This window comes from Amphiura filiformis, chromosome 6 (genome assembly GCF_039555335.1).
Source record: "Amphiura filiformis chromosome 6, Afil_fr2py, whole genome shotgun sequence".
Taxonomy (NCBI): Eukaryota; Metazoa; Echinodermata; class Ophiuroidea; order Amphilepidida; family Amphiuridae; genus Amphiura; species Amphiura filiformis.
The window spans coordinates 34,531,445-34,553,173 of record NC_092633.1 but is presented as its reverse complement, the minus strand read 5'-3'; positions in this window follow the sequence as shown (position 1 = coordinate 34,553,173).

The window sequence follows — 21,729 nt, the reverse complement described above, 5'->3', positions numbered from 1 at the left end:
GGTGCCATAACTGGGTGTCAGGGGTACTGGTACTATAAAGTACAAAGTAGCTGGGCAGCGGTGTACCTCTGAGGCGGCAGCAATACGCATAATGGCAGTTATATAAGGCCTATAGTTGAACTTAAGGGAGTGCAACATAACCATAGTTTCACCAGATGGAGAAACAGAGCCATTTGATATACTTGCTGGTGTACTGCAAGGAGACACCCTTGTCCCATACCTCTTTGTTGTGGTATTGGAGTATGCTTTGAGGCAGGCAGTCGAAGGCAGAGAAGAGCAGCTTGGATTCCAGCTGGTGAAGAGAAGAAGCACGCGAATCGGACCTGAAGTGCTAACAGATTTGGACTTTGCAGACGACATAGCCCTACTATCAGAGAAAATCCAGCCAGCACAAGAGCTATTGCAAAGGGTTGAGTCATCTGTCGGTTGGCCTCAAAGTGAATGCTTCGAAAACAAAGTTCATGTCTTTCAACCATGGTCAAGAGCTAGCAATTCAAACAAACAATGGCACCAAACTAGAAGAGGTGAGCGACTTTAAATATCTGGGTGCATGGATGGCTAGCACAGAAAAAGACGTACAAACACGCAAAGCAGCTGCATGGAGGGCATGTAACAGCCTCAACAAAATCTGGAGGTCAACTCTCCCAAGGAAATTCAAGATCCGTATATTTGCTGCTACCGTTGAATCAGTACTAACCTTAGGATGCGAAGCATGCACCATGTCTCCCAGACTGTAAAGAACTTGATGGTTGCTACACAAGAATGCTTAGAGCAGTGCACAACATCAATTGGAAGCAGCACATCACGAACAAAGAGCTGTATGGCGAGCTACCGAAACTCTCACAGAAGATCAGAGAGAGGAGGACACGTTTTGCTGGGCATGCGTACAGAAAAAATAATGAGCCTGTAGCCAAGCTGATCCATTGGACATCTAAGCATGGAAACAGAAAACCTGTTAGACTCCCTCTAACATTATGTGGATGTATTGAAACAGGACACAGGACTGAATGTTACGGATTTGGGAATGACCATGCAGGACAGATGGATTTGGCGTGCTGTTGTAGTTCGAGGACACCACTCATCTTAAGCAAGTAATAGTTATATTTGTTGCTTTTTCGCCCACGTCGGTTGGTAATTGTAAATCTGATGAGATTGCATGCAATGACTTTATTCAGACTAATGTAGTCCTAATCACTGTCGACCTAATCTAACCATTTACGTCACAATCAACCAACTGCCTCATGAAGTCCAATGTTTCCAGGCGCAATGTGGCAAATCCTTCTGGCATTTTCATTAGGCCTATTTGATTTATTATCAAATTAATGTTTGAACCACTGGATTAAACATCTGCACCAAAAGACTACTTTTCAAGTAATTTGTTCTACTTACATTATCCCAACTCTTTACAGATCGTGCTTGTTCAAATACTACATGTATTTGTAAATTATGCCTAGACATTTCTCATTCGTGACATTTTGTAGATACGCAATCCCATAGTATTCTTCGTGTGATTCTTCATCAAATTGTCGTTAAAATATTTTTCTGCTCCAAACGTCAAACTTGGTATATGTGTGATCATGGCATAAGAATATTAATTGAAACATATAGCTCCCGGGATATAGCTAGTTTGAAAAAATAATACGATAATGAGATTAGCACTGGGTGTCGACATAATCCCTGTTGAAAAGGTCATCGCCTAGCGAGTTAATTCATGTTTATTCAAACGAAGCGCCTAAGGTAGAGTTTTTTGTCTTAAAGTGTGACCAACAACCAACTTCATTTCGCAAACTAATATTGTTAGAGCCTTTGTAAAAGGCTGTTTGTGGAAAGGGTCGAATGGAAAACATTTCGAAGTAATTTCAAGGAAAGATACCGAGTGTTCTATATTTCACGTATAAATGCAGTGCATTACGTTTGACATTACTTGAAAGGTAGCTGGGGTTGGGATGCTTGAAATAACTTAAATTAACAGTGTTAAGCAATGCAAACGTCTCTTGAGATTCTGGTATGTGAGAAATCTTTTTGGGGTCTTAATTACGTTTAAAAAGCTTGACTCAAGGTGAGGTATACCCAAAGCAATGGACAAGTTAAGGAAGCAATGAATCGTTAAACGAATGAAGAACAGAAGTTGATGAGCATTTGTTTCCTTTAACTTACTTCAATATACTATATATGTAACAAGTTGCATCATATTTGACCGCGATGCTCCCTTTACGATGTGTTGTAAGCTTCACTTACGTATAAGGATATATTTATGACGAGATTATCATTCCTTTAGGTGATTTATACAAGATGTGTAATAGTGTGATATGGGGTAAACTTGAAAATTGGGACAATGATTGCCAAGAAGGCTACATCTAGACTGTTCCTGTATTTTAGAAACTCAATTGATTGGTTCAATATTGCTGTAATCTATTCCCTTGCCTGGTGGTATACATGCTTCAATAGCTTTTTTTTTATACCGACAATATGGATTTAACGTATGATGCAAAAATGTATTTAGCAGTGATATATCGTCCGGTGTTGTGTCACTGAAGTCCCAAGTGGAATTAGCCTAAAAGCAATAAGGATTGAGTTGGAATCTATAGGAGATAATGGAAAGAAGTGAATATTCTCTTTCTTTTATCGGCAATCTGTGATGTGTTTGATCGAATCGAATTGTTACTGATAACTTGGAAAAGAAAAGAAAATATTTCACAAGAAAAGAAATCCATAAATGTTGTGATTTAAAATGAAAGTAATAATTATGTAAATTTACCTTATTCATTGTATAATAATTGTTTAAATGATTATAATCTTACTGGCACGGAATTTCGGCAAACTTGAAACAAAACTTTCATCGGCGAAACAGGAAGGAAATTTCGAAAGGTCAAAAAAGTCAAGGCTCCGAAACTATCAAACTCAATCGTGACGAGGGAATCTACTCTTTAAATCACATGTATGATCCGCTGTTAAGAACTGTGCACCCGAGGAATGAGAAATTTTGCGGGAAAGTAGACGGATCATCGCATTATTAAAGAAGTCACCAGACCATGTGTGCCGAAACTGTCTAAACCGTGAGTAGAAAACCTCAAGAGGAACTTTGTTTAAGCCACAGCTATTACGTATTAAGGCCGAGAGTACTAAATGCAGAGCTAACTAAAAGGCTGATGATTGGCGACACTCTGATCGCACAAGTGAGAACAATGTAAGAGCAGATCCTTGCGTAAGAGCTGGACAGTGTGTAAGAGCTGGACTTTTTATGCTAATCAGCCATGTATTGTGTAAAATGGCGTAAATAAAGCAGACGACATTAAACACCATCTTTTCTAACCTTCATTGGATGATTACATATCTCTTTCTCTTATTATATTATCTCTTTTAAGATATTTTTATCATTTTTATCGCCGATTAGTTTCCGACCCCGTAGCGGTACAAAAAATGAATAAAGGAATTGCATTTAAAAGGCAAACAGCAAAATCCCCAGATTTAAGACCTTCACAAACAGCAAAATATTTGCTGGCATTTTTCTATTACATCTCAAGGAGTTGCATTTGAAATGCAAACAGCAAAATCCCTAGATTTAATACTTTCGCAGATAACAAAGTATTTGCTGGCATTTTTCTATCACACGATTTACCGGCATCAATTGCTCCAACAGTTTGGAGAGTTTTTATATTCTATTTACTTACTAAGTGCATAACCACCTACTTATGCATATCCACCTGTGATGAAAGGAGACCCTTTCTTGTGAAATAAGATCTCTCTAGATTTTTCGAGTTCAATTTGACCCAAACTCATGTCTAGAATCTTATAGCATCTAGTCAAATTGACTACAAATCGTTTTAAAAGTGTATGAAACAATCTTTTTGATATTCCCGATATGTTATGAATAGATATTAATAAACAACACATACGTGCGCACATCTTGCCTTCAAAAATTCTAAACAACTTTCAGATTTTTGGTAATGAAATTACACTTCGTGATTTGTGTGGATGTACATGTGTGTGAATTGTGAACTTTTGAAACTTAATTCTACAGTTAAATCTACAGTTCAAAATAAAACGGAGGTATGTGGATCGCTTACTTCGAAATACTTTCATCCTACAATGAAAGGTTAATATATTTTACTTGGCCTTTACACAATCATATGCAGCTTTACAATCTGAGGACACTATAGTGAAACGTCAATTTTCTGATCTTTAAATTGCTTCTATCATAATGCAGAACTTTATTAATCAGCTTGAATTTGATACAAGAAGTTAAAGTTGAAAACATTGGGTATTCAGGCACCTAAACTATAAAGCACATTATAGCACTAATCACAAAGCAACTCAAATTTGGTGGCAATAGCTTGATTCATGTGTTCGCTTAATTTTAGTTTTCGTTTAGTTTTCGTTTGGTGTTTGTAGTTAACAATTCCATTGAATGTAAGACGTAAGACTAAGGTCCGTTTATACTACGCCGCAATTGCTTTGCGGTGCGGTGCGTTGCCGCACTGCAAAATACTGCATTGCGGTATCGCAATCAAGTTAAATACATTTTAAAAGAAGAAATCAAAACTCGACCGGCGGTTGACCGGCGGTTTCGTCCGGTTCAGTTCGGTTTCTATTGTTCTAAATAATAGAAACCGGGCGGGACCGGCGGTCAACCGCTGGTCGAGTTATTATTCCATCCCTAACTTGGAAATGCGATGAGTTGCGTCATAAAGTAATCGATATATCGAAAACGCAACGCACCGCAACGCAAGTGCAGCGTAGTATGAACGAACCATGATGCAGTCATGTCTACAGTAGAATTCATCTCGACCTTTGCAGGACTTAAACCCCATTAAAAGCTATTAAACCAAGATAACACTCATTGAAGCAGCTCAACTGATTAAATCAGATCTTCTCTGGTTGTGCACAAGTGTCTGTTTTCAATGTGCGACATCGCAATAAAGCTGGTATTATAGCTTCAGTTGGGTAACCGATTATAAAGGAAACGAAAGGAAACAATGGTATGTGTACCTTTGTTCACGAAATGAGACAAAGACCTGCTTTTTGTTAACCAGCATTCTTCAAAATGAGCAACATAATGATTGTTGACTTAACACGGTTTGGAAATAATTTCTTCATATTTTTGGTGTTACATACTGCAGTTACTGTCCGTTTTCCTATACACAATACACAGTGCTCTCACCATTGACGCGTGACCTCTACAAATGATGTACGTTGGAAGAATGGGCACTTGCCTAGTTAACATCACTGTGTGAAAAATAACCAGCCAATATTTTAGCTATTCTCCAAACTTCTAGCAAATATATTTCTCTAACATGACCTAAAATTACAGCTAGGTTAGATGTTCAGAAATAGTCGCACTTTTGTAAAATATGAGTGAGGGCAAGGCATAGCTAGCCAACTCCCCGTGTTAATTGAATGGAGATTTGACCGAAAATATTGGTATCGGATCACTCACTTCTGAAGGATGCCACAAAAAAACGGTACAAGCTACATTTTAACTATTCTGAATAGGTTCTAGAAAATATAGTTTTGTAACATGTCCTAAATTTTTAGCTAATTTAGATGTTTGGAGAGGGTCGCACTTTTGTGTTTTAGGAAGGATATGTAAACGACAGATAACACCAAAATATGAAGAAATTATTTCCAAACCGTGTTAAGTCAACAATCATTATGTTGCTCATTTTGAAGAATGCTGGTTAACAAAAAGCAGGTCTTTGTCTCATTTCGTGAACAAAGGTACACATACCATTGTTTCCTTTCGTTTCCTTTATAATCGGTTACCCAACTGAAGCTATAATACCAGCTTTATTGCGATGTCGCACATTGAAAACAGACACTTGTGCACAACCAGAGAAGATCTGATTTAATCAGTTGAGCTGCTTCAATGAGTGTTATCTTGGTTTAATAGCTTTTAATGGGGTTTAAGTCCTGCAAAGGTCGAGATGAATTCTACTGTAGACATGACTGCATCATGATCTGTCGTTTACATATCCTTCCTAAAACACAAAAGTGCGACCCTCTCCAAACATCTAAATTAGCTAAAAATTTAGGACATGTTACAAAACTATATTTTCTAGAACCTATTTAGAATAGTTAAAATGTAGCTTGTACAGTTTTTTTTGTGGCATCCTTCAGAAGTGAGCGGTCCGATACCAATATTTTCGGTCAAATCTCCATTCAATTAACACGGGGAGTTGGCTAGATATGCCTTGCCCTCACTCATATTTTACAAAAGTGCGACTATTTCTGAACATCTAACCTAGCTGTAATTTTAGGTCATGTTAAAGAAATATATTTGCTAGAAGTTTGGAGAATAGCTAAAATATTGGCTGGTTATTTTTCACACAGTGATGTTAACTAGGCAAGTGCCCATTCTTCCAACGTACATCATTTGTAGAGGTCACGCGTCAATGGTGAGAGCACTGTGTATTGTGTATAGGAAAACGGACAGTAACTGCAGTATGCCTTTAGCCAACCCCTATGTGTCTCCGCAAATCATGTCCTTCTTGTTGTCGATTGACTATTTTTGTCAAGGATTTGTGAGAGACGCACTCCAAACAATAGCCCTAAGTTTTATTCGCGGATGGTACTTTCACAGATCCTACAAAGCCTTGTGTTAGAGCATTAAACAAAAAATACGTGTGTTGAAAATATACACCAGTTGAAACAAACAAAATGTAGGGCAACACTTGTGACACACATATTCTAATTGACCCTAATAGGTAAACCTCCAAAACAATAGGTAGTGACAATGATTGACGGTAGTTTGAGTCATGGTCTGCTGTTGTTTTTGTCGGTGATCAGTGAATGGAATTACAATAGATTACAAACCCATGAATGGAATGAAACAGATAGCAGAAATTTTACAAAATAGTTGATTTTTCTTTGTCTGTGAGCCACATAAAATAATCAGTTTTTCCAGTCATGTTTCTTCAATTCGTTTTTATTTATTGCATTAAAATCCATGTAATTCACTACAGACGGAACACTGAGTACTGTCATCACAGCGAATTATCCAATAACCTTATAGTAAACAGTCTTTGGCAAGGCATTCTTTTCGGCATTCAGTTGAATCTACAAATAAGTAGCTTTAAGTCATTAATAAAATATTCATTTCAATTTAAACGATAAGAAGATACAGCTGGGAAATTCTTCACATTTTAATGTTAGGAATAGTCGGAGTGGGAGAAAGGGGGAGTGAAAGTAGACATGGTAGAGGGAGAGAAAGAGGGGAAGGGGACAAAGACACCGAGAGTGACTGAGTATTTTAGTTTGAATAACAATAAGATAAACCAGCATGTGTTTTGCAGCATACAAAAATATTTATCTATCTCTTGATTAAAATTGAACGCCTACAGAGACATTTGTACGTAAACTATAGCTTAATGTACACAAACCTTTCCTCGTTGAAGGGTACTAAGTGAAAGGTTTCATTTCACCCATTGGGAATCTAGAAATCGTACAAATTTATCCAGCTGCACATCTTAAATTATTTTTCCTATAAAACAGACATCTTTTGCGAAAACGTTGATAAGCTGTTTGAGGTGCATGCCCTAGCTGAGGACTAAAGAGGGGATATTAATGCTCCATAGTGTCTCGTTAGATATTTATACGTTTGTCGATGTAATTGCAGCAGCATGGGTTTTTTTATCTATACGTCAGTAGTATACCATTGTATACAGGCTGAATCTAAATGATTTGTACCGATAGGTTTTCATGTTTATTAAAAATCCCGTTTTCAATCGGCCTGTTTTCAAACTGTTAACTGTCATTGTAAACTGTAATTTTCCTTGTTGAGCTGGGGAAAACCAGAGGATGATTTAAGGAAGCCCCATCATGCACTGCAAACGTGTTATCACCAGAGTTTCAACTGCCACTTTACTTTTCAAATCCCATTGAATTCTGTGCAAAAGACGTTGTTTAAGAATTGTGCGTGTGTCATTATTAGTTGGTCGATTTCAGATCTAAAGTGATGTATGCATGAAGGATAATTCGCACCATCTGTAGGTAACATAAAATATGAAATCGACCAGCATTGTGAATGCGTTTTTATTGTAAATATACCAGTCCAAATTCAAATTTAACCATGGCCGCCAATGCAGTGTGCGAGCAGTCGTGTCATGTTCACTCACACAGCTGTGCTAACCGCAAGTCAACACAGTGGCGTGGTGGGAAGTGCTTAAATCATCCTCTGGGGGAAAACGTTGCCATTATTTTGATTGATTAGTCACGAAATGACGTATTGGTTGTAAAAAGAAATTCAATTAAGGAATAGTTTACACATGATATTTAAGGAGTATTTCGTGATCCTAGCATCCTCTTTTTATGACATTTTGCAGTACATTTCCACGAAAAAAGCCTATTCCCAATTAATTTCAATTGATTCCGATTTTGCGTCTGCGAGTTATGCATGATTATGTATATTACACTGCTCCATTACATATACATTGCGTTGTAATTCAAATTTCACGATATCTTTCCTAAAAGAATTAATCTGCAAGAAATATTTGTACATAAACATTATGTAGCCAGAGGTTTCCAGTGATATAAAAATCTCAACTTTTTTGGAGAAAAGTGAGGGATGAGGCCCTTTTAAGTAAGGAGTAAATTATATCAAAAATAAGACGGGAATTCATATAAGTTATAGCATTTCTACGTTTATCACTGGAGAGGTGCAGTCGATCCCAGTACGAGTAGTCGAGTTTTCGTCAGATGTGTCCCTGATTTCATCAAGACATGGTGAAGTCAAATACACATCTGACGAAAGCTTGACCACTCGTACAGGGACAGGCTGCACAGGTACTCGTAGAAATACTATAACTTAAAATTTATCATAGAAATGTGTTATAAGCTACGTTTGATTCCCTCAAAGATGAATATGTTCAACAATTAGTTCATGATTGTGTTAATGGTTCATTCGGGATCCGATAAGTTTTGGATATTGACCTTGAACGTTGTGAAAAATTTAACCGCGTGAGAACTACCGGCCGATTGGCCAAAAAGAAGTTTTTATTTTCAATTGGACCAATCAGCAACATTGTTATAATAATTTCACCATACAAAAAATTGGGGTGAATTATTTGCAAAGCTCCATTCTGATGATTTAAAAAGTAAAGATATCATGTAATTGACCAATCAGAGGCAAAGTTAGATCGGCAGGTAGTGCTCAGGGGGTTAAAACATTCCTCGCCTTCACATTTACCTTCTTTACTAATACCCAAGGTCGGATAATTTTGTATATGCATCTACAGATAAGACAGATGTCACTGCAATATCATCCCGGTTCTGAGTAATAGTAGGATTGTCATGGCCATTTGTCATTTCACTTAAATCCGGTGGTCCGTGAACATTATCTGTTGCAGTTAATACCATCGAATTTCTGCTTATGTAATCTGTATCTTCAGATATGCTGTCCCAGCACCCAGTGCCAAGTACACCCTCAACATTTACTGGTAGATCCCGTTGGACGAAATCATCATGCGGTATATAGGAATCTTCTAACTCTCCGCGAACAGAGCTATCTAGAACCGATTCCAAGTTTGTGTTAAGGTCCTCTTTCTTACTCATATTATTTGCCGTACCGTGCTCTTCAAATGTAGAAACGGTTGGCCCAACGTTGCTTGGGATATTTTGATCACAATCCGTAATAAAGGAGAAATTGTCAGCGGTTGTACTTTGAATGTGTAAGCTAGGTGTAGGAAGATGATGTGAAGACATCTGAGCTTCTACTTGACCAATTCGAGTATTTGACAATGTTTTGTCAGCTTCCTGCGGGTCGTCAAATATTTCAGGTTCAGATTTGTAGAAGCTTAGGACTTTTGGAGTACGTCGCTTCATCTGCATGCAAAATATAGAAATCACCGTTTGATTGATCGATTATTTATAATAACTGATTGATGGATAGATTGATTGCTTGTTTTATTGATTTAATAATTGATTAATTTACTTATCACACTAATAGTCCTAATAATAGTTGTCACTGGTTCGCGGTTGTTTGATGTGATCATTTTTTCTAACAATACATTATATAACAACAACAACTACTACACTAATATGTACATGTATTTCCAGCTCCTTTTAACATACATTTTCGTTTCTTTTCCAAATTATTCATCTTTGTCAGTTTTTGTGTGGTATTTTTTATTCTATAAACATGATAAAGTGTATATTTGTGTGAAAATTGAGGCGCTATTTACAAATATTTTTAATTTAATTTAGCCAAATAATATAAGTTATTCCTAACATTTCTTGATAAAAAGTGTTTCTTTTTAATTTCGTTGTTATTTATTACTATTTTTCTGATGTTTTAATGCCATTATACCAGTGTCTACCCCTTATAAAGATGAAAACACGATTTAAGATAAATCATCAGCGTCATCACATTTTCTTTAAAATGACGTCATTAAAAAATATGATAATAATAATAATAAATAAATAAATTTTGGATTTATAAAGATGATGATGATGATGATGATGAAGATGATGATTATTGACGACGTCGTCGACGACAATAATGATGATGACGATGATGATATATTGTTTATGTGCTTATTAAAGGAGTATTTCGTGATCCTAGCATCCTCTTTTTACGACATTTTTCAGTACATATCCACGAAAAAAGCATATTCCCAAAATTTCAGTTGATTCCGATTTTGCGTTTGCGAGTTATGCATGATTATGTGTATTACACTACTCCATAGACAAAACGTTGTAATTTCGTTCTGGTGCACCAGAACGAAATTCAATTTTCGCGATATCTTTGCTAAACGAATTAATCTGCAAGAAATATTTTGTACATAAACATTATGTAGCCAGAGGTTTCCAGTGATATAAAAATCTCTACTTTTTTTGAGAAAAGTGGGGGGATGAGGCTGTGGATAACGAAATGCCCTTTTAAAACAGAAACATGGTTCTGTTTTGTTTTGCTACTTTGTTTTATATCTACTATGTGTTAAGATTACTTGCCAAACTCGTGTATTCCTTCAAGTCAATCGCCCCCAATGTCTTTGAGGATAAGTAGTGATAATGATTAACAACGGCTACAAAACAGGTGATGGCAAATGCAAATACAACAACTATGCTCACCACTATGGACAAAAATCCACCCAGCGTTAATCCTACAACGATAAAGCGGTTTTTAAAATAACTGTGATTATGAACTGCAGTGGTCCATGCGTTACAGCTACGCAGCGTTGTGTGCGTATCACATGACAAAAACGTAGACTTCATTTACCAGAGTTCACCTCATTCCAAGCCGAGCCGAGCTGTATGCAGGTTTTAGAGATTTTGAGATCTACCTGACATTTTTACATGGATTTAATTGATCTGTACAATGACAGTAAACGAAGCCGTGTGTTGTTATTGTGAACCACATCAACGACTGGAACGTGTCAATTATAAGAATGGTGTATTATAGGTGACATTTGTTTCGGCCGATTCAATATTTTGTCTTATGCACTATATACTCTAGGGTATACAAAGAAATACCCATTTATACAAATACAACATTTCTAAAATGTCGGATTATATACAGGTCATGAAAGCGTTTCATTACAATCTTGCTGATATAGCATATATGTTTTGATTTACATTATGCATACAAAAAAATAATATTGCCCATATTGTATGTGTTAGTGGCAGCACACCTATTTTTTCCGGGGGAAATGACGCAGCGTGGGCAATGAAATCTGGAGGGGCAAAAATCGGCAAATTTGCCTAATTTTGTTCTTGTTGTCATTTTTACCCAAAATAATGAGTTCTTTGACGATAAATGGTGAACAAACTTGTTGATAATGTGCATTTTCTACATCCCGGGTTTATCTTAGAAATCTATTTTTAACACAAACACCTATAACCATGATATCTATTCCACTCACACACCCACAAAAACAAACACACCCAGTACATTTAAAGTACATTTAAACAGGAAAATATTAGTTCATACCATGTACAGTGACAGTAAAAGAAACTTCGTTGTTATTATCTGATTCATCGTATACCGTATAGGTTACGTTTGTTTCTCCAACAGGGAAAGGGTTTCCAGGTTTGAAGTTAGACACCATGTAATACCTCCCTGAATTATCGAAAGGTAAAGGCTCTTCCCATCTAACAGCAACAGAAAACCTGCCGAATGGTGTCTTACTCACTATACTCTCAGGTATACGGAGAAATCCCGGTTTCTCGATATCTTTGACAACATAAAGGAGACACAAAGTATAATTATTAGGTTAACAATTTTAATCATGCATGACATTTTTTGTGATATTTAATAAACAACAAAGTTGTTGATAGTGTTCAGATATAAATTGGTTTGCATCACGTCCCCACATCCAACACACATTCCACATCCCCAAACATACAACCCCGACCTATAATAATAATAATAATAATAATAATAATAATAATAATAATAATAATAATAATAATAATAATAATAATAATAATAACAATAATAATAATAATAATAATTATAATAATAATAGCGACAAGGCACAAATTCATTCAGTTAAGAACGCTCAAGGCAAAAAAACAAAAACAGACAAGTAGACAAAGAAAACTAAAAGTAAATTAAAGAAAATAAAATAAAATGAGTTTTTAACATCTTTTTAAAAACAGTTAAATTTTTAGCAATATTATAATATAAATAGGCAGATAGACGTGGAGCGGAGCTGCAATTGCAAATGATATGTCACGCCATGTGCGGTTGGATTTTGTTTCTTGAGAAGTTGCATGTTTCCAGACCGAAGAGTACGGGTGGGAACATAATTCGAAAGGAGTTCAGATAAATATGACGGAGCAATATCATTGTTATATTTATATACAATCAACATAATTTTAAAAACGATTCTTTGGGTGACAGGAAGCCAGCAGTTCCTTTAGGATTGGCGTCATAATGTTGACCGTGTTGCCTGTGACCCCAGCCTTTGATTTGATTGATCTCGAACCACACAATAATAAACAACTTTTATCCATAGTGTGCATTTTGGAGATCGTGGTTTACATTAAACCCAGAAACACCCATATCTATCCATCCAATCACCCGCCCAACCATCCACATAGACAAGCACACACACCCCACACACACAATCCCAACTTCGTACCAACAAAGTTTCATTGCATTTGATCTTCCAAAAATGGAACTTGCTGAAAGTTAAATTCAAATGGAACATTAGATCATTAGACTACAGCAAACAAAATTCTCCACATGTTCATAATTATTAGACAGAGAGCTTGCGATTTAACGTGCGTTTCAGCTGCCCGTGCGTCTATTCAAAATCACTCCCATGTGACGGGATTTTAAATAGATGCACGTGCGTTTGAAAAATATGTTGGACTGACTTTCTTTTTTGAGGTGTTATAAACTGCAAGCTGAATTGAACTCACCGCTGTCACAATTAGTGCCTGTCCATCCTGCGTTACAGATACATGTGTACTGATTAACACCATCCTGACACTGTCCATTCACACACGGATCACTTAAGCATTCGTTTAAACCTACAGACGATCAAATTTTGGGGATATATAAAGTAAAATAATAACTTTTAGAAGGATCGAAGCTTATTTTCACTAATTCTGCTCTATAAATACAAATCAGATGATGCTTGCTTCTTCCATATGCGTCTGGAAAGTTAGACCAGGGATATGACAATGGACGTGAATCCCTTGATGACCAGAAATAAATTACATGTTTACTAAAGGAAATTAAACAAATGGTAGAAATTTAAGTAGACGTGAATGACCAGAAAATATATTATTAAATGTTTACTAAAAGATATTAAATATAAATGGTGGAAATTTAAGGAGACGTGAATTCCTTGATGACCAGAAATATATTACGTATTACATGTTTACTAAAGGAAATTAAAACAAATGGTGGAAATTTAAGATTGTATTTTCAATCTCTATTACCGGGTCTCCATGTATCTTCCTAGTCCTCACACCTCCCCTTAACTACTTAATCACCAGCAAAGTTTTAATTTCTTGTAATCTTCGATAATAGAACAAACTTATTGAGTTTGAAATTCAAATGGAACACATATGTTCATTAGCTGAAATGTATTATTTTGTACAGTGCACACACACACAAACAAATTTGGATTCAATCATGAACTCGAACATTCCTATTTCTTTTTACATAATCGTAAGAATGGCAAGTATGGCTGAATAATGCAGTAGACCATTACAGCTTACATTATTCTCCAGGTGTTCATATTAAATAGTGTTATCGGTTTCAATTACTTGACCCTGTTAAAAATTATGACTTCAAATATCACGGTGGGAATGACTTTCTTTTTGAGGCGTTATAATGTATACTGCAAGCTGAATTGAACTCACCGCTGTCACAATTAGTGCCTGTCCATCCTGCGTTACAGATACATGTGTATTGATTCACACCATCCTGGCATTTCCCATTAACACATGGATCACTTAAGCATTCGTTTAGACCTACAGACGACCCAATATTGAGGATATAGAATTTCACGAATTTTGCTCGAAAAAATATAAATAACATATTTGCCGCCCCATGTATGAAAGTTTAATAATATGCACGTGAATCCGATGACCAAAACGAAAATGCATATTATGTGTTTTACTATAAACGAAAGGTGGAATTGTGAAAGTTTGTATCTTCATTTTCCACATACCTCTTACACCTCCCCCCACCCACATACACCCCTGTTTGTAAATACGTTCAAACGAGGACCTCGACTTTAGAAGGATCTAACCGAGGACTTACACACCCGTTTTTAATCGACACACCGTGGACCTCACGCAAACACACCAGGCGACTTACTATCCAACTGAGACCCGTCCTATACCCGCTATGGGGGACCTATCTTATATGCTATCTTATATGCATATTTGCATCATTTACGTCATCCTGGGCATAGTTTCAAAACGAGGACGTCCTCGTTTGGAGGTGTGTCCTCGTTTTACGGTGTGTATCCATATGTAGGTCCTCGTTAGACGGCATTTACAAACGCACCCCCCCCGGCACCCACCCAACGTACATAAATATACATTATCATACCTCATCACCAGCAAAGTTTCATTTCATGTAATATTCGACAATCAAATCGAACAAACTTGGTGAAAGTTGAAATTCAAATGGAACAAATATGTTCTGCAATTATTTTGTCCTCGTATTTTGAGCCCGGATGTTTTAATTAAATTGGATTCTTTTCTTTATCTTCGATAGATATAGATGAACATGTGTATGGCCCCTCAAATATGTGGGACTTTCTTTTTTTAAAGTGCAAAGATGCATTGAACTCACCTCTGTCACAATTAGTCCCTGTCCACCCTGCGTTACAGATACATGTGTATTGATTCACATCATCCTGGCATTTCCCATTAACACATGGATCACTTAAGCATTCGTTTAGACCTATAAAGATAATACAAATTTGGGGATATATAAAGCAAAATATATACACATTTGAACGAGTTTTTATTTTCCTTCTATATCGCCTTCACTGGGTTTAAAGACTATAAATTCTATAGTTCTATAGAATATTCATATCATGCTGATCACTCGCACCTATAAGATAAGTACAGGGTGAGTCAAAAAAAGTGCAATAGAGCAAAGAATCGATATTCATGTAAGAACCAAGTTGAACTCTCCCATTATTGAAGGTTTCTATAAATGCTACACTCAATAGTCACCTTCTGTGAAAAAATGAAGTGACTCGCTACTACCGAGTCATTTTGCTGCGATACCCAATTTCATTATTTGTCCACGATAAAGGCACCAGCTCTGAAACTGACTTTAACTTAAATAAGGTTGATTTTTGTGTCATTTTATTTTTTTTTCTGTTCAAACAAACTTTCTAACATTACTTTAAGTCCATCATACCTCACTCGACTCAAACTCCAGTTTTTTTAAATCCTAATATGTCCAACTTACTGGATATTTTGTAATTCACTCCACTTCAATTTGCGCGCATTTCATTTCAACATTTGTAAAACCCGCCTACGAATTTATATGTTTTTGATATCGAGAATAAACATCTTTAAAGTAAAGGGAAAATGAAAATAACAACAAATAATGTTTCTTCTCCTTGAACAAGACCAAGAGCAATAACACTTTAGGTACTCCATTTTATTTCAATGCCAATGAGATTAAGAAAAGGGTAGTTGTTCCAAATCTACCTTACACAGAGTGGGCTGACATTCAAATTTTAGACGTCTCTTGGACAAACATTAAAATTCGGCATCGCTATAAAATGTGTCATAAAAACAAAACGGTAAATGCTAATTCCTTGATTTTTTCACACAAGATCACAAATGGATATGTAATTTATAAAATGTTTTAAAACCTAAAAGGTTCAACTCGGTTCTTAAATAAAAATGGATTCCTTTCTCTATTGCACTTTTTTTACTCACCCTGTATCTTTGAAAAGAGCGGTATTGTGTTCAAGCTATGATTGCAGACATACGCATGTGATGAGTGCAACCTGCTTGTAGTGCAGGGCGATACAATCAAAAATTGTTTTAATCTATTGGTATGGTAGTTATTCCTGTTACAAAAATAAGCTAAAATACTCTAATCGAGAGATTCACGTACTCACCAACTGTTCTCAGTCGGAGAATCGTCGGTTCCTTCCCTTCTTCATAACCAAGATATGCAAATATAACAATGACGTACTCGGTATCAGGTACTAGGTGTTCAAATTTAATTTCTGCACTATGAGGTCCTCCCCATTGTTCCTACCAAAAGAATATCTATACCTGGTTATTTGGCTTCATACTTACCAACCAAGTACAAGTTCTTTTAGTTGTTGTCACTGTTGTTTGTTTGTTCTTTTGTTTGTTTTTCCATCTCTTTCACAGAAATGACTTTTTGGAGCATAACAATCAAAATACCAAAATGTTTTGTTATAACAAAAGAAATATTCACATGACACACATTTGTTATGCTGCTTGTTATATGACAATAGAAAGTTATCGAGTTACATCAGCTTACATCCCGTGATATGAAATGTGTTTTCACAGTTTCTTACATTTGAATCTTCTTTTATAGGTATTTTTACCTATCAACCGAAATGTAATCACGATAATTTTAGTTCTGTGTAAACTAAAATGGTGTTTCATTTTCGCTTGTGGTTTTACACAATGGACTACTGACTTTGGATTGCAAGGTGTCTATGAAAGGCTTGTTGGTTTTCCATTTCACTAAACTTTACGATGCTTAAGTCTCGAAATCGTACGTAACTTACGACGAGTTGTAAGTTCCATTTCACTAATCTAACTTACGAATAGTAGTAATAGGGATTTACTGTAGAGACCATTCGTAACATCTAGTATTGGGTATTCGTAACTTTACGAACGGTTACTTGAGTTACGAAGGGTTGAAAGTTGAGTGACATGGACCCATGGCCTACTAAAATTAGCCACGATGTAATGCATCTGTAAATGGGTCTGGCTTGTGATTGGTATAGTCTGATTGTTTCTTGTATCTGTTTAGTTAAATATTTTGAGCTAAAAAGGCTCCCTTTAGCTCCTGACATTAACATCATGATAACATCATGTTTGCATCTTTACAAGGGGTAGTCACTTGTATAATGACACTTTCTAAAAAATTGTTATCATGAAATGAAAGGAATGACTCGTATTATTGGGCTAAATTAAACTAAACATTTATGTAAATAGCGCCCTCAGTTTGCACACAAATATAGAATTTAAAAAATAAAAATTACCACAGAAATTATGAAAAATTTGATTGATAAAGAAAGGATAGTCTATGTTAGAAATAGCTAAAAAATATATGTGTATATTTATAGTATCATAGTTGTTGATATTATCCATGTCTAGAGTTGAAAATTGTAAAAAACTGTTTTGTTAGAAAAATTAATAAATGATCACATCAAACAACAGTGATGCACAAGATTTACAACTTCTCCGCGTGCCTCCCACCTAAAACTCTACAGCCTATTATATCTGTACCTAATTGTTATAGCATGTTAATACATGGCATACCTTTACATGTACAAATCCCCAACCAAACATGATGCAGTCATGTCTACAGTAGAATTCATCTCGACCTTTGCAGGACTTAACCCCATTAAAAGCTATTAAACCAAGATAACACTCATTGAAACAGCTCAACTGATTAAATCGGATCTTCTCTGGTTGTGCACAAGTGACTGTTTTCATGTGCGATATCGCAATAAAGCTAGTATTCATAGCTTCAGTTGGGTAACCGATTATAAAGGAAACGAAAGGAAACAATGTTATGTGTGGCTTTGTTCACGAAATCACACAATGACGTGCTTTTTGTAAACCAGTATTCTTGAAAATGAGCAACATAATGATTTTTGACTTAACACGGTTTGGAAATAATTTCTTCGTATTTTTGGTGTTATCTGTCGTTTACATGTCCTTCCTAAAACACAAAAGTACGACCCTCTCCAAACACCTAAATTAGCTAAAAATTTAGGACATGTTACAAAACTATATTGTCTAGAATTTTAGAAGAGTACTTTTAATATTGGCCGGTTATTTTTCACACAGCGACGTTAACTAGGCAATGTACTATTACCTATAACATTAACTAAAACACCAAAGTACGAATATTTCCAAACATCTAAATTAGCTAAAATTTAGGACATGTTAAAAAACTATATTTTCTAGAACTTTAGAAGAGTACTTTTAATATTGGCCGGTTATTTTTCACACAGCGACGTTAACTAGTCATATCCCCATACTGTTAACGTAGGGCTATTTGTAAAGGTCACGCGTCAATGGGAAAGAGCACTGTGTATTGTGTATAGGAAAACGGACAGTAACTGCAGTATGAAGGATGGTCAACTTTGTATTGGTACTGCACATCCCTTTTAAAGAGATATTTACTGCCTTATCAGCAGAAATGTAATCACAATTAGTGCTTTGTAAACTTAATAATGGTGTCTCATTTTCGATTGTGGTTTCACAAATACACTGATTGTTTCTTATGAGTAAATGTTTGGTTAATTATTCATTATTTAACATTTTCACGAGCACAAGTAGTACGGCATATTAGCGCATCAATTGAGCATAAGGTGATACAAGCAACATAATTAGGTATATACTCTCTTAGTGCGTCACTTATTAGGAAAAATACGTTAGCCAACCTTAGCCATTTGTGCAATCCCATAATTCCAAGGTCAAAGTTTATACAGAGGTAAAATGTCAAAGTTTCAAAATATTTCAAACTATTCCTGTGTACATAAGGATTAAGAAAATATATACATCAATTTGATCTATCTACAACTTATCGTTCCGAAGATATGAGCAAAAAAGTCGAAAGTCCAAGTTCCACATGGGTCAAAACAGAAACAACAAAGAATAGTTTGCAATATCTGATATGTTTTGTTACCTAGGTAGTGAAACGGTTCAATACCCAGTAAGCCATATTGGTTGTGACTTATTTTGCTGTGTTTCCTAGGTAATCAAATGTCCTTGATATGGTAAACTATTCTTTTTCTTAATTGCTATTACATAAAACTAAACATTGGAGACCATTTTCATCAGAATTGGAAGAAATTGTCTATTTTGGCCCTTTGTGTGTAACCCAAATGTTGACTTTCAACCTTTTTGCTTTTAAATCCAGAACAATAATCTGTAGATAGGTCAAACTATACATTTTCTGAATCCTCAATATGACCTGATGGGTCTTTTGGAATAAATTTCAAACAAATTTGAGCAACTTTGACATTTGACCCCTGTATACACGTTGAGTTGGTTCGCGTCCGCGTTTACCCCAACGTAAAGTTTTACCCGCAAGGAGTCAATGCAAAACGTTCACAGAGTGATTTTGAGCAAGCGTTTCGTCAGAAATCGCATTTGCATTCTTTGGAATTGTCGTGAATGCTTTTTCCACCGCCACTGTCGGTTTTGTAGTACTTATAGATTCGCTTTTGTTATGAAAGTATTAGTTTTATACCAACCTCTTCGGCCTCTGTCGTTTTATTTGCGAGTCGTAGAATAGCGCGATACCATATTTCTTGGACACCAAACTCGTAGAAATAGTCCATTCTATATGGCTGCCCATTGTTTGGATTGACATACGGTGTCAGGGGAGCCTTACAAGAAATGAGGATTTCAGTCGTTGATACATTTGTTTCAGTGATATCAGGTTTCCCAACCTTAACTGTTATAAGTAAAATGTTATGTAAATTGTTTTTGAATCAATGTTGTGACGAGACTCGTGAGAGAGTGAGGCATACAGAAAACGGGAGAACAGAATCATTTTTATCAAGTTTAAGTTACAAGTTCTTTGTGTTTGCTATCATTTATGTATAGGATAATGGCCAAGGATTAGAACGTGAGTGGATAAGAATGGCTGAGCCGCGGAGCGGCGAAGCCATTCTTATCCACTCACGTTCTGATCCGCGGCCATTAACCGACTTAATACACACCTATGACGTCGCGCTATTGTTTTACCGCTCCATTATTTTTCACGAATGGAGTGTTATTGAAATAGGCTGCTCTTTACAAATTGATCAATTACTCATTGATGCCGGACAATACACTAATATAATGATCGTACTAAATTTTAGGTGCGAGTGCAAAAATAGTCCAACTCAGCTTTATGTAAAATTTCTATAGAAATACCCATCATATCACGATCCAGGTGTTTAGTTCAAATCATCCGTAACCACCTTCTTGAATTATAAAGATTTAAAATGTTTGTTACACAAATTGAATAAACGTAGATTCGTAAAATCATCCAAGTGATTAGACAATCAATAGTTCTTTATGCCCACTTCTAATGCGTTAGGTCTCTATTTTGCATAATAAGGAAAATGGGCAAAAAGGTCATATAGGTTCATATGAAATGGTCATTACAGTTGTGTACCTCAAGAAAGGTACACCTATCGCTATACCTGAGCAATGATACTCTTCTCTGTGAATCGAGTGTTCGATTTTGGAACAACCATGCAATTATGGACACTATTGTTTATCTTGGATAATTTTGTGATCTAATCATTCCGAGGATATATATCGTTGATTCGCAGCAGAAGGACCAAAATCAGGTACGAAAAGGTACGAAAATTTTAAATGTACTACAACACATTTTACCTAGGCCTATGTCCCTGAACTTTGTCGGCAAAAAACAAAACAAACTTCGCCGCCTTCGACGCGAAATAAAAGCCACCTCAACTTCCAGTCCCCCTTCCGAAATCAAATGGATCGTCCCTAACATTGTAATATTTAATTACCGTTAAATGGGGGTAACTTCGGTAAGCGGGGTAACTTTGGTCGTTCAAATATATTTTTTTAAATGGTCATATTTCCGTACAGCAATATTGTTTTTAGTCATATTTGGTCTCAATTTGTTAAGAAATATATTTGGAAGAAATAAAAGTCGCTCATGTCCAATTTCGTTGAAAGTTACGAAAATATTGGCATTTTGACCAAAAATGAGCATTTTTTACATTTTTTCAGACAAAATAAAAATCGATATTTGTGAGCAAGGATGCGTGCTTGCTTAATTTTGCAAGGGTCAAATGTCACAAAAACAAAACCTTGCCCATATACCGCGAAGATCAATTTTTTTCATTTTTTTCTTCATGGAATGTAATACTCTGACCAAAGTTGCCCCAAATGCGGGGTAACTTTGGTCAGGCTATTTTCAACCCCTAGGGCACCCTTTCAAAATTATTCAAAAATCTTTTTCAACTTCAAGGTGTAGAAGGAACCCTAATGTCATAAAAAAGAGATAATTAGAAATATATTTGGTTTTGTTTGGAAGCAGTGGTTTAA